The sequence below is a fragment of the Nycticebus coucang genome, chromosome 9 (genome assembly GCF_027406575.1).
Source record: "Nycticebus coucang isolate mNycCou1 chromosome 9, mNycCou1.pri, whole genome shotgun sequence".
Taxonomy (NCBI): Eukaryota; Metazoa; Chordata; class Mammalia; order Primates; family Lorisidae; genus Nycticebus; species Nycticebus coucang.
Window position 1 is genome coordinate 132,440,761 of NC_069788.1, and position 17,209 is coordinate 132,457,969.

At 41.1% G+C, this 17,209-nt stretch overlaps 1 pseudogene; it reads left to right on the forward strand.

Moving 5' to 3' along the window:
* The first annotated feature begins 919 nt into the window (after positions 1–919).
* On the forward strand, positions 920–11,704 carry LOC128594808 (S-adenosylmethionine decarboxylase proenzyme 1-like; annotated as a pseudogene).
* Positions 11,705–17,209: the final 5,505 nt, after the last annotated feature.

The following is a 17,209-nucleotide window of genomic DNA, read 5'->3' on the forward strand; positions in this document are numbered from 1 at the left end:
TTACTGTATGTAGACATTAACTTTTTTAAAAGTTAATGTAAAATTATAGAAAAAAATAGCTTGAACTTAAGTAACACGGCTGGAACAATCCACAACGGCAGCGGTAGGAGAAGGGGGTTAATTCTGTGGATTTTCTGCAGTTGTTGGCTGATGTGATGGGGTAGAAATTGCACATTGTTTCAAAGGGATGTAGGAGCTGCCACTGGACTCAAACCAAAGATCCAAGGATTTGACATCTTTGCTATCTCGAATCTGAGCAGGATATATATATATCACATCTAGAAAGCAGCCACCACCTTCCTACCTGTGTTCAGTGGTATATATTATTATATTATGGTATATACTAATTATATATTTATTATATTATGGTATATATTGATTATATATTATATTGTGGTATATATTAATTATATATTTTTAAGGCATATGTACATAGATCATTAGTACATTCATGCCTTTGTAGGATTCAATGTATTGATTATTTGTACAAATTGGAGTGCTTACATCCTACCAATTAACATAGCCTTCACCTCATTTACTTAATCACAGTGTTAAGACATTTGTGTTCTATATTTGATAGATTTGACTTGTACCCTTGCGATATGCTCCATAGGTGTGATCCCACCATTAACCTCCCTCTGTCAAACCATCCCCTCCCTTCCCAACCTCCTCCCCTTCACTTTTCATCCTGGGCTATAGTTGTGATTCATCTTTCGTATGCAAGCGTGAGTGATTATAAATTAATTTCATAGTAGTAGTGAGTACATTGGATATTTTTTTTCCATTCCTGAGAGACTTTACTAAGAAGAATATTTTCCAGCTCCATCCATGTAAACATAACAGAGGTAAAGTCTCCATCTCTTTTTAATGCTGCATAGTATTCCATGGTATACATATACCATAATTTATTAATCCATTCATGGGTCGATGGGATGTACTTTTGAGGGATGAACAGTGTTCCGTCATAACATTGATTTAAAAAATGATAAGCAGGAGGCTGTGCAGTGGGAGTAGCGTCTTTGTCTCCACCAGACCTTCCATTTTGAAGACACTGGTACCATCCTCGTGCTGAAAGCCCTGGTCCCCTGTTGACGCTTGCTAGGAATTACAGTGGGTTTGATGCAATTCAAAGCTTCTTTAATTCTCCTAATATTTCATGAAGCCTTTTCATTAAGGGGTACCCACACTGGAATTTCCAGGAACAAAAAGAGTTTTTAAATTCAATTTTCCCAATTGGAGCAGTATATTGTGTGGGGTGTATGAATTCTAACTGTACTTATATATTCTGGATTTTCTGGGAGCCTAGTGATCAGTCAACCAGATCAAACCCTGGAAATTCTGATGAGTGAGCTTCACCCAGCAGTTATGGACCAATTCTCCGTGAAAAGTGGCATTACTGAAAAGGAAGTGAGAGTGGAATTAGTGACCTGATACCAGGTTCTGTCACTGAAGCCTCATTGTTCAAGCCCTGTAGGTATTCAGTGAATGAAATGAAATAAGATGGAACTTACTGGACTATTCACCTCACTCCAGAACCAGAATTTTCTTATGTTAGCTTTGAAACAAACTTAAGTCAGACCTCCTATGATGACCTGATCAGGGAAGTTGTGGAAGTCTTCAAGCCAGGAAAACGTGTGACTACCTTGTTACCAAGTTCTAAATGTCACACGGTATTTTCTTTGCCCTAGAAGTCTGAAGGCTTTAAACATCTTGATTGTCAGAGAACTATGTTCAACAATTATAGGTGGAAAGCCTACAAATAAGCCTTTAAATGGTTCCATTTTGTGAAGGCAAGTTTGAAGTCTTTTGTGAGTTAGAAAGGAAAAAAACCTGGATAGACCTCCATATGTGGCTAAGGGCCTGGTCACATAGAAGTGATTAAAGGCCTGGCTTCATGGGGGCAGGCCTGCAGGCAGGTACCTATATATCTCAGGAATTTCCAGACTACTCCCTAAAGATGAATGACTGCCTCTAGATGGTCTGTTAAAGGTCAATCATTCAAACAGCTTATTCCCCCAGAATCTTGTTTCGTGGTTTTGTTTTTGATTACTTAGCATACGAGTAACTTTAGATAATGCTAGTGAAGTGGTTATCGGTTAATCCATAGACCGGTAGGCGCCAGGCAGTGAGAGGCCTGGGGCTAAGGTTTAAGTCATATGTTTATTGATTAATTGTGTGTATGCATAGTATTGCCTATATAAGCTTGGGTGGAAGAAATAAAGTTGCTGCATGCCATGAGAGAGCTACAGCCTTCCTTATTCGCCATACAATTTCATTGTAGGTTTTAATCTCTGTGGCACCACACCACACAACTTTCACACAACAAACAATTACAATTTTGTTCTTACCAGTTTTGCTAAGAAATAGCAACAAAAGCAGAGAACACAGGTAGAAGGTAGTAGCTGTTTTCTAGATGTTAGTACTGGGGCCATCTTTTCTATAGCTACCATCTTGTAGCTGCAGAAGGCTCTAGATGTAATGCTAGTGCAATCATTTTGAATTGCATGCATTATTGTATATATTCTCACATGAATGCTCTCATCTGCGTTTAGGTGTTCTAAGCCACACTTGCTGTGAAACTTAAGTACATGTAGAAAAAACCTTTTACTTTATGAAACTTTATAATATCTGTGAAAAGAATTCAATTTGGTTTTTGCACAAAGTGTGATATTTCTCCAGGTATCCTTTAAAATCCTCCACAGACAAAGCTTTCGTCTTCATCAAGTGTTGGCCTTAGCCTAACCATCTGGGATTGTCTGTCCTATTAAATTGCTGTCAGAATTTTGCATCTATAAAAACAAAGGAAATAATTAGCCAAAAATCCTATTACACTTCATAATAAACATTGATTTTGGTTAAAATAGTTAAATTTCATCTTTGAAGTGCATTTACTAAGAATTTTTAAGGACTAGACACTACCCCCCAAAAAAAATCTAAAAGGTGTCTTTATTTGGAAAAGCTTTGCCCCCAAAGAGTGGTTTTCAAAGGCTTTCAATGTGTTTTGGAAATACATAAGTTCTTAAATAATAGAATTATCAGGATTATAAAATTACCAGTTTTCAAAAAAAAAAACTTGTTTTTAATCACCAGTTTTCTATTTCCTTGGAAGAAAGAATAGTTTCTGGCAAGTGAATATGGAAGAACTGGGTTTGGATTCCGATCTATTCTGTAAATTTGACCTTAGTCAAGTCATTCAATTTCTCCATTTCAGTTACTGCATGTGTTAAATAGGGACAGTAACTCCTGCCTTGGAAGGGTTGGAAGTGGGGCAATGAAATAATGAATGTCAAGGACTTTTCAAATGTAGTTTTACTTGAAAATAAATTGTATTTCTAAACTTTTATTTTGAGTATTTTTAATTTCAGATTCACATGAAATGATGAGGTCACATTGTTTGTCAAGGACTTTTCAAATGTAGTTTTACTTGAAAATAAATTGTATTTCTAAACTTTTATTTTGAGTATTTTTAATTTCAGATTCATAGAAATGATGAGGTCACATTGTTTGCTAGGCAAAGTTCAAGTGGTAGCTGAGCCCTTTCTGAGTGTTTCCTGTAGGAAGACTGGTAGGCCTGTTTGCTCCTTGCTTTTGAGAATGCAACTATTATACACCTATTCTAATATACACATATCTAGCCTATACTACTTTTTATTGTAGGTAAAGTATATATTTAAGTGTTTATATTCAGAGACAACTATAAATTTTTAATTAATAGAAATGAGCAGTAATCATTGAATTTAATGAAAACTGGCCCTGCCCTGAGCTAAGCCATCTCAGGATTCTCAGATGCATATTACAGATGAATAGTCTAGATTTTATCTGGACCATTTCCACTTTAAAGATGATTGCCAGCAGCACTAAAAGTGAGAATGAAGGTATCAAATTAAGTGCCAAGGCTGACAAAGCAATCTTTACATCTTCAAAATATCCATATTAATTAGGGAAAGAGCATTGTAAAGAGAGATCTTAGAAAAGACATTTAAAGGTAAAATCCCCAGGGTCTGGGATGGTAGAGACCATACTGGCTGTGTGGTATCTGTCACCATCCCAGAAACAGCTGAGATATATCTCAAAATATACTTTCCAAAGGAGTACACTTTTTCAAAGATGAAGTTCAACCTCTTCCACCCTTTGTAGCATCTTTTACAATTTCCTCCTCTCATCTTTCATCCATAACACCACAAGTCCCAAGATAAGCAATGGCAGCTTTATCAGGAAAGGTGGGAGTGAGATGTAATTACACTTTGATTCCCAAGCAGGAGATACTGCTCTTTGGAGGTCTCCTGTGATGCTATTATCACCTAAAAGGTACACTTTTTAATGCTACTTGCACTAGAATACAAGTATTTTGTAATTCTAATATATATAACCTGTGCTCTGAGAATGCTGGATGTTGGAGACTATAAGTATAAAATTAAGCAGTGTCTGAGGCCAAGACGTTTAACCTGCCCTTCCTTTACCCTTTTTTCTTCCTGTAGCACTATTCCTTTAATGGAAATATATAGCCCCCAACCATCCACATTTTCTCTTTTTCTCATTTACTTGCTTTTTGAGACAAGCTATTCAGATGAGCTTTCCTTTCGCTCTGCCAATCATTCGAGGTTCTAGCCCAGAGACCCCTCTCATTCTGTATAATCTCCCACATGATCTAATCTAGTCTCTGTGCTGCAATTCCAAATTACAAGTTTGTAACTACAACGTTTCTTCCTTAGCCCAGAGAGCTATCATGAGCTATCATCTACAGACTCAAGTCAGATCACTTGGAATTTCCCCAGATGCTTAAGCTCATCACACGAATGAGAGAACCCATTTACTAATATATCTCCCTTGGCCAAACTTCTCCCCGCCAGTGTGCACTTCCGCAATGCATGGGTTATCCTTTCCCTGGGTGTCTCCAGACTTTGATAATTCCACCTCCTATATCTCACATTAGTCCACAGCTTCTTATCTTCACTGCTGTTTATAGTAGATGTCCGCCAGTTTTTGAGTAGATGACTTCAAAGCCGCTCAATCACATTATGGCTATAACTTTATTGCCCCTCTAAGCGATCCCCCACAAAGCTATTACAGTGGTCTTTTAATACTACGTATCTAGTCAGATTCCTACTTAAAATGTTCTGTTGGCCCTGAAATTGCCTTCAAGTTAAAATTCAAACTCAGTAGCATTATATTGTATCAGATCTGATCCCTGTCCAACCCCAAGTCTAGTCCCTGCCACCCGCATTTTACTGTAGACACATAATGTCCTGTATTTGCAATTCTGGGAAATTGCCCTGCTCTTAATTGCTCCCCTCTCAGGGGCAAACTTTTCCTAATGTCTGTAATGCTCTTGACCTCTTTCTTTGCATATTAAGCCCCTGTCATTAGCTATTCTGTTCAAAAGCCATTTACTTCGTAAAGTTGTTCTTTTTACTTTTTTTGACTGTTAATAACCACATGATAAGACTTTAATTTCAGAAGTTTTTTTTTTTTTTTTTTTTGCATTGTAGCTTTTATAAATATCCAATTCAAGCCCCGTATCACATTCTAAAATCTCAAATTTCAGGAGTTTTTATATTTAGTTATTTAAATAATCAGTTTGAAGGTTCCGGCTTAACTGTGAACGACTAGAGATTAGGAATACATTTGTATATATTAAAATGTTTTTTGATTTTTTTAAGTTTTTTTTTCCCCAAAATTGTTGGGGAGGAGGCAAATGTTTGCTACATGAATATCACATTTAATGCCTCAGTCAGGTTTGTAGTTGCCCTTCACCCACACAGTGTTCTGCCTACCCAGTCAGTGAGGTTTTACCCCTCACTGCTCCCTGCCCTCCCGTCCTCTCTGTTTCCTATGTTCTTTATATCTTTGTGTCCATGTGTGCCCATTGCTTTGTTCCCAGTCAGAGAGTACATGCACTGTTTGTTTTTCCATTCCTGAGATACTCCACTTAGGATAATGGTAGCCACTTCCAAGTTGCTGCAAAAGACATTACCTCACTCCCTTTATGGCTGAGTAGTACCCCGTGGTATATAGACACCACATTTTCTTTATCTACTGATCAGTGGATGGGCACTGAAGTTGATTCTACATCTTTACAACTGTGAATTGTGCTGCGATACACATTTGAGTGCAAGTGCCCTTTTGATAAAATGACTTCTTTTCTGTTGGTGGGTTTGCTGAATCAACTAGTAAGTCTACTTGTATTTCTTTGAGGAATCTCCGTACTGTTTTTCATAAAGGTTGTGCTAATTTGCAGTCCCCCCTCCCTCCACCAGCAAATAAGCATTCCTTTCTCTCCATATCCATGCCAGCATCTATTGTTTGTGGACTTTTTAAAAAATGTTATTATAATTAAGGGAGTATAAACAGTTTCAGTACATAGATAGTTTGTATAATGCTTGGTGTACCCATCACCAGCAGAGGGTTCATTGTACCTGTTAGGTAAGTTTTTATCCCATACTCACCTTCCTTCCCACCCCTCTGGGTTTCTCATAGCCTTCAGTTGCTTCATGCCTGTGTATACACATGTATTAGCTCTTGCTTAGTAGCTGTTCTGACAGGGGAAAGGAGATATCTCACTGTGATTTTGACTTGGATTTTCCTGATAACTAAGTTATGTTGAGCTTTTTTTCATATGTTTGCTTGCCATTTATTTATCTTCTTTTGAAAGCCTTCTGTTCATGCCTTTTGCCCACTTTTTAATGTTTTTTTCCTGGATGATTTGTTCGAGTTCCTCATAAATTATGGATATTAGCCATTTGTCAGATGTACAGTTTCTGAATATTTTCTTCCATTGTGAGAGTTGCCTATTTACTCTAATTCCTTGCTGTGCAGAAGACTTTTAATTTAATAAAGTTTCATTTATTTGTTTTTATTATTGCTCTGTTTGCCTTTGGGGTCTTAGTTATAAATTCTTTGCCTAGGTCAATGTCTACGGAGTTTTCCCTCCATATTTTTGCTAGAATTTGTATGGTTTTATGATCACATGTAGCTCTTTTATCCTTCTTGGATTAATTTTTGTGTATGGTGAGAGACAGGGGCCTGTGCTTTTGGGTCTTTTGTGTACCCATCAAAGTGCCCTGTGCTTTGACCTTCTGTTTACTCCCACCCCTTAAGCTAGATTAGGTGCTCATTCTGAGCTCCTGTATATTGAAACTCTACAATAGTGTTTTGGTTCTTAACAATTTCAGCATTTTGAAAACAACAATGAACGCATATGCCAGGCATTGCCTAAGAGCTGGAGATACACAACAACGAAGGCAAACCCTTCTCTCTGTTTGGTCTACTGAATCCCTTTTCATGCTATCGAATGTGGTTTTCATGCCTCTTTTATTTTACTATGAGCTTCTTGAGGCCAAGAAATTTTGGTCTCCAAACAGTTTCAGTTATAGCCACATGTGAAAGGCAATTTTTTGTAGCATTTAAAAAAATAAACATGCCTATCTGCAAATGGGCAGAATTGTCACCTATATATTTAAGATAAACTTCTTTCCTGAAATGTTGCTTCTGTCTCTCTTCCTCATAGCAGTTAGCATTTTGGCAGAAGCCCAAGTTGTATCTGGGCATTATTTATGTTATGCCTCTCTCAAGATATGCCGTGCCCGAGTGGCATAAAAGTGCTACCTTTTCTATCAAATCTGATGCTTATCTCTAATAGAATACTCAACCTGGTTTTTTTAATTTTGCGTTATAGTTGTTTTAATAGATATCCTAGAGTTTTTCTTATTAACCCCCACTACAGCAACGATGACAGTTATCAACCATGAGTTGTCAGGCTCACTGGTGGCCTACAAAGTACTATGCCATAATAGTAAGATCAACATAATTCATGTAACAAGCATAATTCTGAATTTCTGATGGGGATTTAAAAGGGAGGGTCAGGGAGAAAGTCTCGTAGAGCTATTAAAACTCACTTTTCCTCCCAATCAACATATAGTGAATTTGAAAAAGCACTTTTTTTGTTCTTAACTGGAAAAAAAAAAAAAAGAACACATTTTCATAATGCTTGCCTAATGAGGTTAAATTGTAGATAGTCTTTGGAGATGTTTTAGCTAAGACAACTCTTAAAAATTCATATCTGTCATTAGGTCTGTGAGTTGGCTATACTTGGAAAAAGGAAAATGAGTCGGGCAGTATCTATGCACACCTCATAAATGACTCCCGATGGTTTTATGGTAGTTTTTTTTCCCTCACCAAAGAGGTGAATGTCAGTCACTTACTGATGAAACAGTGTCTCTGGGATTCTGGGCTTGTGTCTAAATGTACAACGCCCCAAAGCGTCTCTGAAGAGTGAACAGAAGCTTGAACACTTCATGTTGTGTTATGCTTTAGAAATTAAGAGATCAGCAAAAGAAATAAAATACACTTTTCATAGATTATCTCAGTCAATATTAGCTACTCACAAATGATTAAAATATAAAATACAGATAATATAATCTTTATTATATTGTATCTGTATCAGTTTATTGACTTGTTATTAACTTTATTAACTTATCAGTTTATAACTTATCAATTATTAACAGTTTATTAACTTTATTAACTTATCAGTTTATTAACTTGTATCTGTATCAGTTTAACTCCCTGTCCTACGACTCTACCCTTACAGGGCTCTGAAAGAGGAGCGAACAATCCCACAGACTATGACAGTGTGGCACTATGGTTGATTATGAAGCTTCTCAGGAATATTTATCTTCTACTTATAAATTTATTCAGTACATTCTTTTTAAGCTACTATTTTGGGGGGATGACATCTTGTAGGCTGCCAAGAACCCAAAAGTATTAAAAACGAACCTCTCCCATGTTGTCCCTGAATTTATAATGTAGAAAAGAGACCAGCATTAAAAATTCTAACATAGGACTTTAGGAAGTGATATAGGATATGAAATAAAAAAGTAAGGAGCACAGTGTTAGACCATAACATGTAACACAGCCTTATCTTTCCCGCTTCCAAGAGGAGCTGTCCCAAAATGGCATAGCCCTAGTATGGGCAGAGCCGCCTACTGTTTTTCTTGAGTAAAGGTCCGTGGTGTCTTGGCCAGGAACCAGAGAAGGATCACCTGCCCCTGATAGCCAGGTATACCCCTGCCCAGCCCCACAGGATTGTCTATAATTGACTGATACTTGGGAAGGTCTGTTTGGGGTCTGTCAAAGGAAAATTTATTATTTGTCCCAAGAAAGGAAACATATTCTTCTAGCTCCTTTCAGTTTGTCCACAACAACAAAGAGCATCCGTACACATCACTTTTCAGTTCCGAATCCATCCACACACATCAGGTTAAGTGCCTTGCTCAAGGTCACAAAGTTAATACATCATGGTGCCAGGGTTTAAATCCATCTCTCCTGAACCCAAAGCAGGAACTCTCTCCAACCTACCCTGGTGATTACCCCCAAGACACTCATCATCTCAATTCCTGGGATGATTGTTTACATTCTGATTCTAGCTGCCATCTGGTTTTTGAGCACCTCAGGAACAATTCTGCTCCTTCTGGAACTTAATTGTGGTGAGCAGAATGTGAGCTGCAAAGAACATATAATAAAAGTGACTCTCAAAAGGAGGAAGACATTGAAATAGTCACTCTCTTTCCAAGATGAAGGTTTAGGCAACTGCCAAATAGGATCTTGAATGAAAAATCCCTAGGAAAGGGCGGTGCCTGTGGCTCAAGGAGTGGGGCACGGCCCCATACACCCCTTATACCTGGCCCCAGCCCAAACTGCAAAACAAAACAAAACAAAACCTAGGAAATAACATATTAAGAGAGATAAGGGGTATTTTCAAGACACAAAGTCTCTGTCCTAGCAGTAGATACCATTTTAGAACATTGGGTGTTTAAATACCTCAGACTTCAGGAAGATAGATTATTGTATCCATGTGAAAAAAAAGAAAAAACTCAGGGAAAAGCACATTCTTTTGAGATAAAATGGCAGGGTTTCTGGCAAGTTGGGGTCTTGGGGTTGTTTGTTTTTGTTCTGGTAGCTCACACAGGGGCCAGATTTGAGGTATTCAAGCAAAAGTCACAGCTGGCTTTTGCTCCAGCCCGGAGGAACAGCAAGAAAGGCTGTGAATTTGACCTGAAAAAAAATCTGCTTATAAGCCAGTGTGCTTTACCTTAAAATACTCCAGTGAGCACCTGGAGCCAGCCCTTGGTCTTCATTCCAGCTGTACCATGTGCACAAGGCAGTTTGTTTCCTCAACTAGCACGTGCTTAGTAAGGAGCAGAGGTGGAGCTCACATCAAACCAGTTTGCAGTTAAACACTCAGCCTGGAGTGCTGCAGAGTCCAGGAAGAAAGGTGACCTTGGAAAATCAGACATTAGTATTAACGTACTTTCTTCTACATACCTGGTCTGTCAGAGCCTGGAGTAAGACTAGCAGCATGATTTAGAGCACAAAATCCGAACTCAGGTTGCCTGGTGTTGAATCTTGAGTCTACTACCTATATACACGTATGTCTGAAAATAAAAACGGGAGAATTTTTTTTCTGCATTCTTTTTTTTTTAGCACTTCTTTTTCTTCTTCTCTCCTATCACCCCCTTTCCCTTCCTCCTACTTCCTACTTCCTACTGGCATCACACCGTCTCACCTCCTATTCTTCTTTCCTCTCAGGCATCCCCCACATGTACATCTTCCCACCAGGGAGGCCAAAGAGGCCGGCTATCTGTCCTGTCCACCCCCTGGATGCCAGCAGAGGCTCCAGCACATCTGCTGAGACTTTGCCTCTGGAAGGCGCAGCACACACCTGCAGTGGGTGGTTTTGAGGGTGCAGCCGGGGCAGCGAGGGGCATTCAGCATCTGCCCTACCCACACTGCCCCAACCCTGTGGCCCCAAAACCCATGCCCCTCCCTCAGCCTCCCTGTAGACTTTCTTAACACATTTCTTTTCTAGGTTAACCAAAGTCAGTTCTATTGTTTTCCTCTAAGAATGCTGACAGATGAATAGGAAGAATAATACAGTGCCAAGGACTGAAACAGAAAGTGCAGGTTAAGCACTCTGTTACCAGCTGGCTTATAATAAGCATTGAACACATATTAGCTATTATAATGATTATTACAGCTGCTACTGTTCTACCATTACAGTTATCTCATTGTATGTAAAAGAAATGTAAAGGTTCCTTTCTGGGCATGATTTAAAATGTTTCTGGTTAAAAGAATGAGTGGTAAAAAATAAAAAATCTTTGAAATACAGAAAATTACCAGGAGGGGAATAGAAATAGTTCTTACTCTTCTTAACTAATGAGTAACAGATATGGCTGCTGTTGAGATAAGCCACTAGGATCTCCTTCTTCAAGCAACAGCTCACAGTGCAGCTGCTAAGAGCACAGTGGGCTGATGGCCTCCAGATATTCACACCTTGGGGACCCTCAGAGTTGAGTTGAGGCCATTCTCTTCCAGGCAGTGCCAGAGCACCCTGAAGCATGAGCATATGAAGATACCAGGTGCTGCGTGCTGCTGTCCAGTGTGGAACTCCGCTTTGCTCCACGGCCAGTCTCCCCCAGGCTCCCAGCAGGGGTGGCAGAGATGTACTGCACCTGTTCTGTCCAGCCTTCCTGTCCACCCCTGCTCTCCCTTTTCTTTCCTTTCACAGGTATCAGAGCTGCGGCTGTCTGGGCTATATTTGCCCAATCCTTCTTCCTCTGCCTCTTATCTTTCACAGGTATTATTCTCCCCCAAAAGTACCTCAACTCCTAACACCATCATCACATTGGCTTCGGGAAGAGCCAACTAACAAAGGTATGTTTGCTGTCAGTCTTTTTCCATACATGTCTGCATTTGTGAGTGTACACTTATATAATTTTTGTTAAATAAGTGAGCCCTTACTCATATTAAATATCAGAATACTTCCCTTGTCATCAGTATCTTTCTAAAGGCTAATTATTTTACTTATTTAGAAACATTACCTTCTTGAATTCTCACATCAGTTCAAAATTGGCACCACCAATCCCTTTTTTACAGTTGGGGAAACTGAAGCTCAGAGAAGTCTAATAGCTTCCATGCAGAAACAGAGTAAGGAGATGGGGAGTGGAGCCCACTGTGGTTCCTCGCTAGGGCAGCCTAGTGAACTAATGTGGGGAAGGACCTGATGAGAAAGTCTGTGGTTTGCTGTGTTAAGGAGCTTATATTTCTATTCAAAAGACAATGGAATGTTACTAGAATATGTAAGTCTAAGAGAGATAAAATAAAATTCACATTTTAGAAAGATTTAACCTTTGTAGTCAATGGCTCCCCTTCTGCCCCACCTGGCTCCCCCATGCTGAAAGTACAGCATAGCGGAAAAAGGAAAGCCACGGTCAGGTGACTGGATCTGATCTGTATATCAGATCAAGTGTCAAGATGCAGTTTCTGACAACCCCATAGCTGGTTGTCCTGTCTAATTCCCCAGAACCCCATCCCTGAGAATAACCTGAGTTCACCACACAGACTTTCTTCTAGGCCACAAGTTCTGCCTGTCGCACCAAATCCCATTCTACTTATGCCCCAACTTGATATTTGGAGGACACTAGAAAGCCTCGAACTTACAAGACTGGAGGGGTTTGTGACAGACCTACTGCTGGGGCTGGCCTGGGGTGCGGACTAGCATGTGCTGACTGAGAACACAGAAGACGGCTGTGCAGTGCTGGCAGAAACATGTGGGCTGCAAATACTAGTCTTGGCCATGAGGCTCAAGTCTACCCCCTTGGGTGTGTGCCAGATTAACAAAGGGAGCGCTAAAGAAACTGGTTTCATGAGGCTCTGGTGGTAGGTGCAGAGAGTGACTGCATGTGACAGGGTATTAGAAACATCTCTCTGCAGCTTCCCACGTAACACAGCATAGACCCTGGGAGGCGGTCTTGTGTGGGAACATCCGGAAGTGACAATGTCAACCTGGCTGAGTGCTCTCCGAGGAAGCAGGTAGAGCATAAGAGAACCATCTTTCAAAATAAGAAGTATCCTCCCTCCCACTCCAGCTCCTGGGGACTGCTCGTGGCACTTCAGCTAGTGACAAAGTTTGGACTCAATAGTGGCAGGGGGCAGGTTTCCAAGAGCCAGTGAGGTAGTGATGCGGAGGGAAACCTGGTCAGGAGATGACTTGGTAGTCACTGAGGCTGTTCACCAACATCTGTCACGCTCCATCCCCGTCCCCATGTGGTGTGCAGTGCTCATGGCCCACGTCATCACACTCCATCCCCGTCCCCGTGTGGTGTGCAGCACTCATGGCCCACGTCATCACGCTCCATCCCCGTCCCCGTGTAGTGTGCAGCACTCATGGCCCACGTCATCACGCTCCATCCCCGTCCCCTTGTGTTGTGCAGCACTCATGGCCCACATCATCACACTCCATCCCCGTCCCCATGTGTTGTGCAGCACTCATGGCCCACATCATCACACTCCATGCCCGTCCCCTGGTGGTGTGCAGCACTCATGGCCCACGTCATCACACTCCATCCCCGTCCCCGTGTGTTGTACAGCACTCATGGCACACGTCATCACACTCCATCCCCGTCCCCATGTGGTGTGCAGCACTCATGGCCCATGTCGGGCGTCCACAGGTCACACAGCTTCTCTGACTTCTGGTGTGAGATGAGGACAGACAGTGAGACTGGCTTTTACCATTTGTATGTAACCTGACCTCCTGGTACATTCCTAGTGTATTTCTTAACTTTTCTGCCTTTATAAAGTGATTTGGTAATTAACGAAAGGTTTATTTTTTATAATAATGATGGAGTGGAACAAGGTGCTGCTGTTTCCTCAAAAAGCCCGATGACATTTGACGTTATTCCACTCAAAGGAGGCCGTGAAAATTCATTGCTGTACTCAGAAACACTCAGGCAGACTGCTCGACAAACATGATGAATTGAGGAGAGTGGCTTCCTTTTACGGGGGTAGGAAGAGTCGACAGTGAGGCAGGAGGGAATTGTTTTAACGCAAAATAAAATAAAATAAAATAAAATAAAGATCTAAACTTTTTTTCCAAATTGTGGATTGTCTTTTCAACTTTCTGCAGCTGAATTTCACCATGGATCCATCCACAGACAAAGCCACCATTGTTCCTGAATTGACTATGGCTGAGAGTGAAAATACACCTATAAGTTTAGTTCCAGTGCTCCACAATTAGCCTTTGCAATGGTGAGGCAGATTGTATTTCCAAAAATGGCATGGTAATCTCTCTGGTCTCATATGCTTTTTGAGAATCTTGCTGCTTATCTACCAAAGGCTACTGTCTACCAGGGGTGCCCAACCTTTTTTCTTCTATGCTGCACATTGAAAGAAGAGCAATCTATAATCTGCCTGCAGCTGACAGGCTGCAAAGTTTGACACCCCTGGTACTGGGCCAGATTTTTGTGGCATAAGTAGAAGGGAGCAGAAGCTGAGTCATCAAAATCCATTCAACTTCCAACCGGCCCTGTTGTAATATTGCTCAACCTTGAGAACAAGCCACTGTGTTGTACGACAGTCCAGGCCCCCCAGGGAGACCATGACTAGGTACGTCAGCCTATGGCCCGAACTCAAGTCAAAGGTGGTCCCATCAACCACCAGACCTGCGAGTGAATGCTCGAGACTTCAAATGATTGCTCCATCAGCCTTCCACCTGATGCGAGTGGAACAGAGCTGTTCATGCTGGGCCCTGCTCAAATGACCGATCCATGAACAAACTAAATTGTTGTGTGGGGGTGACGCGTACACAGCTACGATAACCAGGTCTAGATGGGCTTGTTGCCAACAAGGCATGACTTCCACTGTGCTGGGGGCAGTGCTCACTGTTCTGGATCCAGGGACATTCAGCTGTAATATTTTGCAGAGATATTTTAAGCTGAAATCCCATGGTGGGAAAGAGCAAAGCCTTTGGAACCAGAGAACCTGGCTTCAGATCCCAGCACTGCCCCCACTGCCAGCTGTGCGACCACCCTCTAAGTATTGGTACTCATTCTAAGGAGAACACTATTTTACTTACTACACTAAGTTGTTGCAGAGACAAATTGAGATCCTTTGAAGCACTTAATACAAACTGGCATATACTTTCTTAAGAACTAAGAATCTTTGAGCCAGGAGAAGATTTAGGAGCAAGAAGCAGTACTTTGGGTAATGGGCTATGTACAATGATGGGAGGAGCCTCTTCCACCTCCACCCTTGATGCCTGAACCTGTGGTATTTTGGCTATGGGATTTAAATGCGCCATACTGTAGTTTTTGGTTCAGAATATGTATGCCACCTCCCCTTGATAAGAGTGCTGATGGCTACATACCTCACTGTGGTTGGTGTGGTCACCTGGTGACCCATGGTTAGCTATTCAGTATCTTCTGGGGCCCAGGAGAAAGCAGGAGCTAAAGGTCTACACCCATCCTTGTTGTCGATTCCAGCACCATTACACGAGCTGGGACAAAAGGGTGGAGTAGTTTGTCCTGCAACTTGGGCCTGGTGCAGACCTAAGCTCCTAATGTCAGCTGTTTAGCAAATGAATGAGAGCAGCACACTCACATCCGTAGACACTAGTCCCAAAATCCAAAGAGATCATTGTACCTCTTTCTTAATAATCGGCAAGTTGTCTTTCACTTTGGAAAAGATAATCCTGACAAGCACCAGATATATGAACCCTTTGAAAGTTTTCCAGTGACACAGATTGGAAATACCTGGCATTTCATGGTATTCGCTGCCCACCCTGTAGCACACCTTCCTCTTATTAAGGCTCTGAGGACACACCATGTGATGCTCCTCAGGTCCAGTCAGTGTAATGAACGCTGTGGGACGCCAAGGAGGTCACCGCTCTCCACACTCAGTCAGGACTCAGAGGAGGAGCGTTGATAGGGCCCTTTCCCTGACAGATGGAACAAACTGCCTCCAGTAGTCCTTGATGTTAACATAGAGACAAAGCACTTAGCTGATCAGTATTCACATCGGCTGTCAAGGGCTATGTTGATTTGTGTGAATAAATATATAATACCACATCTGGAACAGCAGCTGTAAATTGAAATTACTCCCCAATTGAATTTAGGATACTCCGTAGTCCATTTGCCAGACAGTGCAGGTACGGGAGGCTGTGGTAGGAATCAACACCCCTTCAACTCTCATTTGCCATCAGGTCACCTATTCTCTGTCATATTCCCACAGATAAGCCCATAGCTCTGGCTTACATGCTGATAAGGAAGAGAAATTGCTGGGGCTTCTACAGGAAAAAAAAGAAAAGAAAGAAAGAAAAGAAAAAGAAAAATTCCACTCCAGGAAGCCAATGGAATGATTTTGCCATTGCTCAGTATATCTGTTCCAACTGTGCATTAGAACCAGGGAAATGACTACAGGGTGATTAGGCAGAACTTGGCAATAGATGCATTAGCCAAACTCCATCCAGCAGCTGATCTTCATAACCACCCACAAAGACCCTTGGAATCCATTCCAAGATATAACTTCTAGGTCTCTGCTATTATAAATGAAATTTTTCTGCCTTTTAGTTCAAGCTTGGCTCTATCCTGGTTAGAATTTTTACATTTTCTTCTAGAGCTTTCAGTACTATGACTGGGGTTATGGGTCTAGAAGTAATCAGCGTAGTGGGGTGGCTCCAGGGGAGAACGAACACCTTCTTGCAAAGCAACTGCTTCAGGGGATCTGTAAACAAGTTAGTCTTTTTAATAAAGAAGGAAGAATTCCTTCTAGGGGCAAGGATGCGCAGGAAATGGAGGAGTTTATGGTTTTCAGATTTTACCGAAGTGTTCCATTTCAATTCTAAAGGTCTCTCTTCATTCTAATTAAGGCCCTAAATTTCACATGAGAGACTCAGAAACTATGCACAGACGACTTAGATGGTAATTTACAAATGATAGAAACAAATTCTGAGTCTACTTTTCAGCTTTCAGTCCTTGCAGATGCTGAAAGTTTCAAGCACTGAGCTTATTTCCCTGTGTGAACTCTCTGATGCAGTCACAACTAGCCAAATAATTTCACCCTGCTTTACCCATCATTACCCCTGTGAGGTGGTCGAGCGAGGTGAGAGTCCAGTTGGCCTCGGACGCCTGTAGGCAACTTTCCTGCCTTTCAACAGATAATGCTTTAACTGGTGACTGCACCACCCACCAGTACTGTATTTCCCACTGGTAATGAGTTCACCATTTCGTTCAAGTCCAATTTGGTTTTTATTTTGATACTCTTTTTCCTGGTCTAACTTTACTATTACCATGTATTAGTAAAGATCTACTCAGGAAAGCAAAGACATTAGGTATTTCATAAGAATATGGGGAAGGGGGAGCCGGATGGAAGGGGAGGG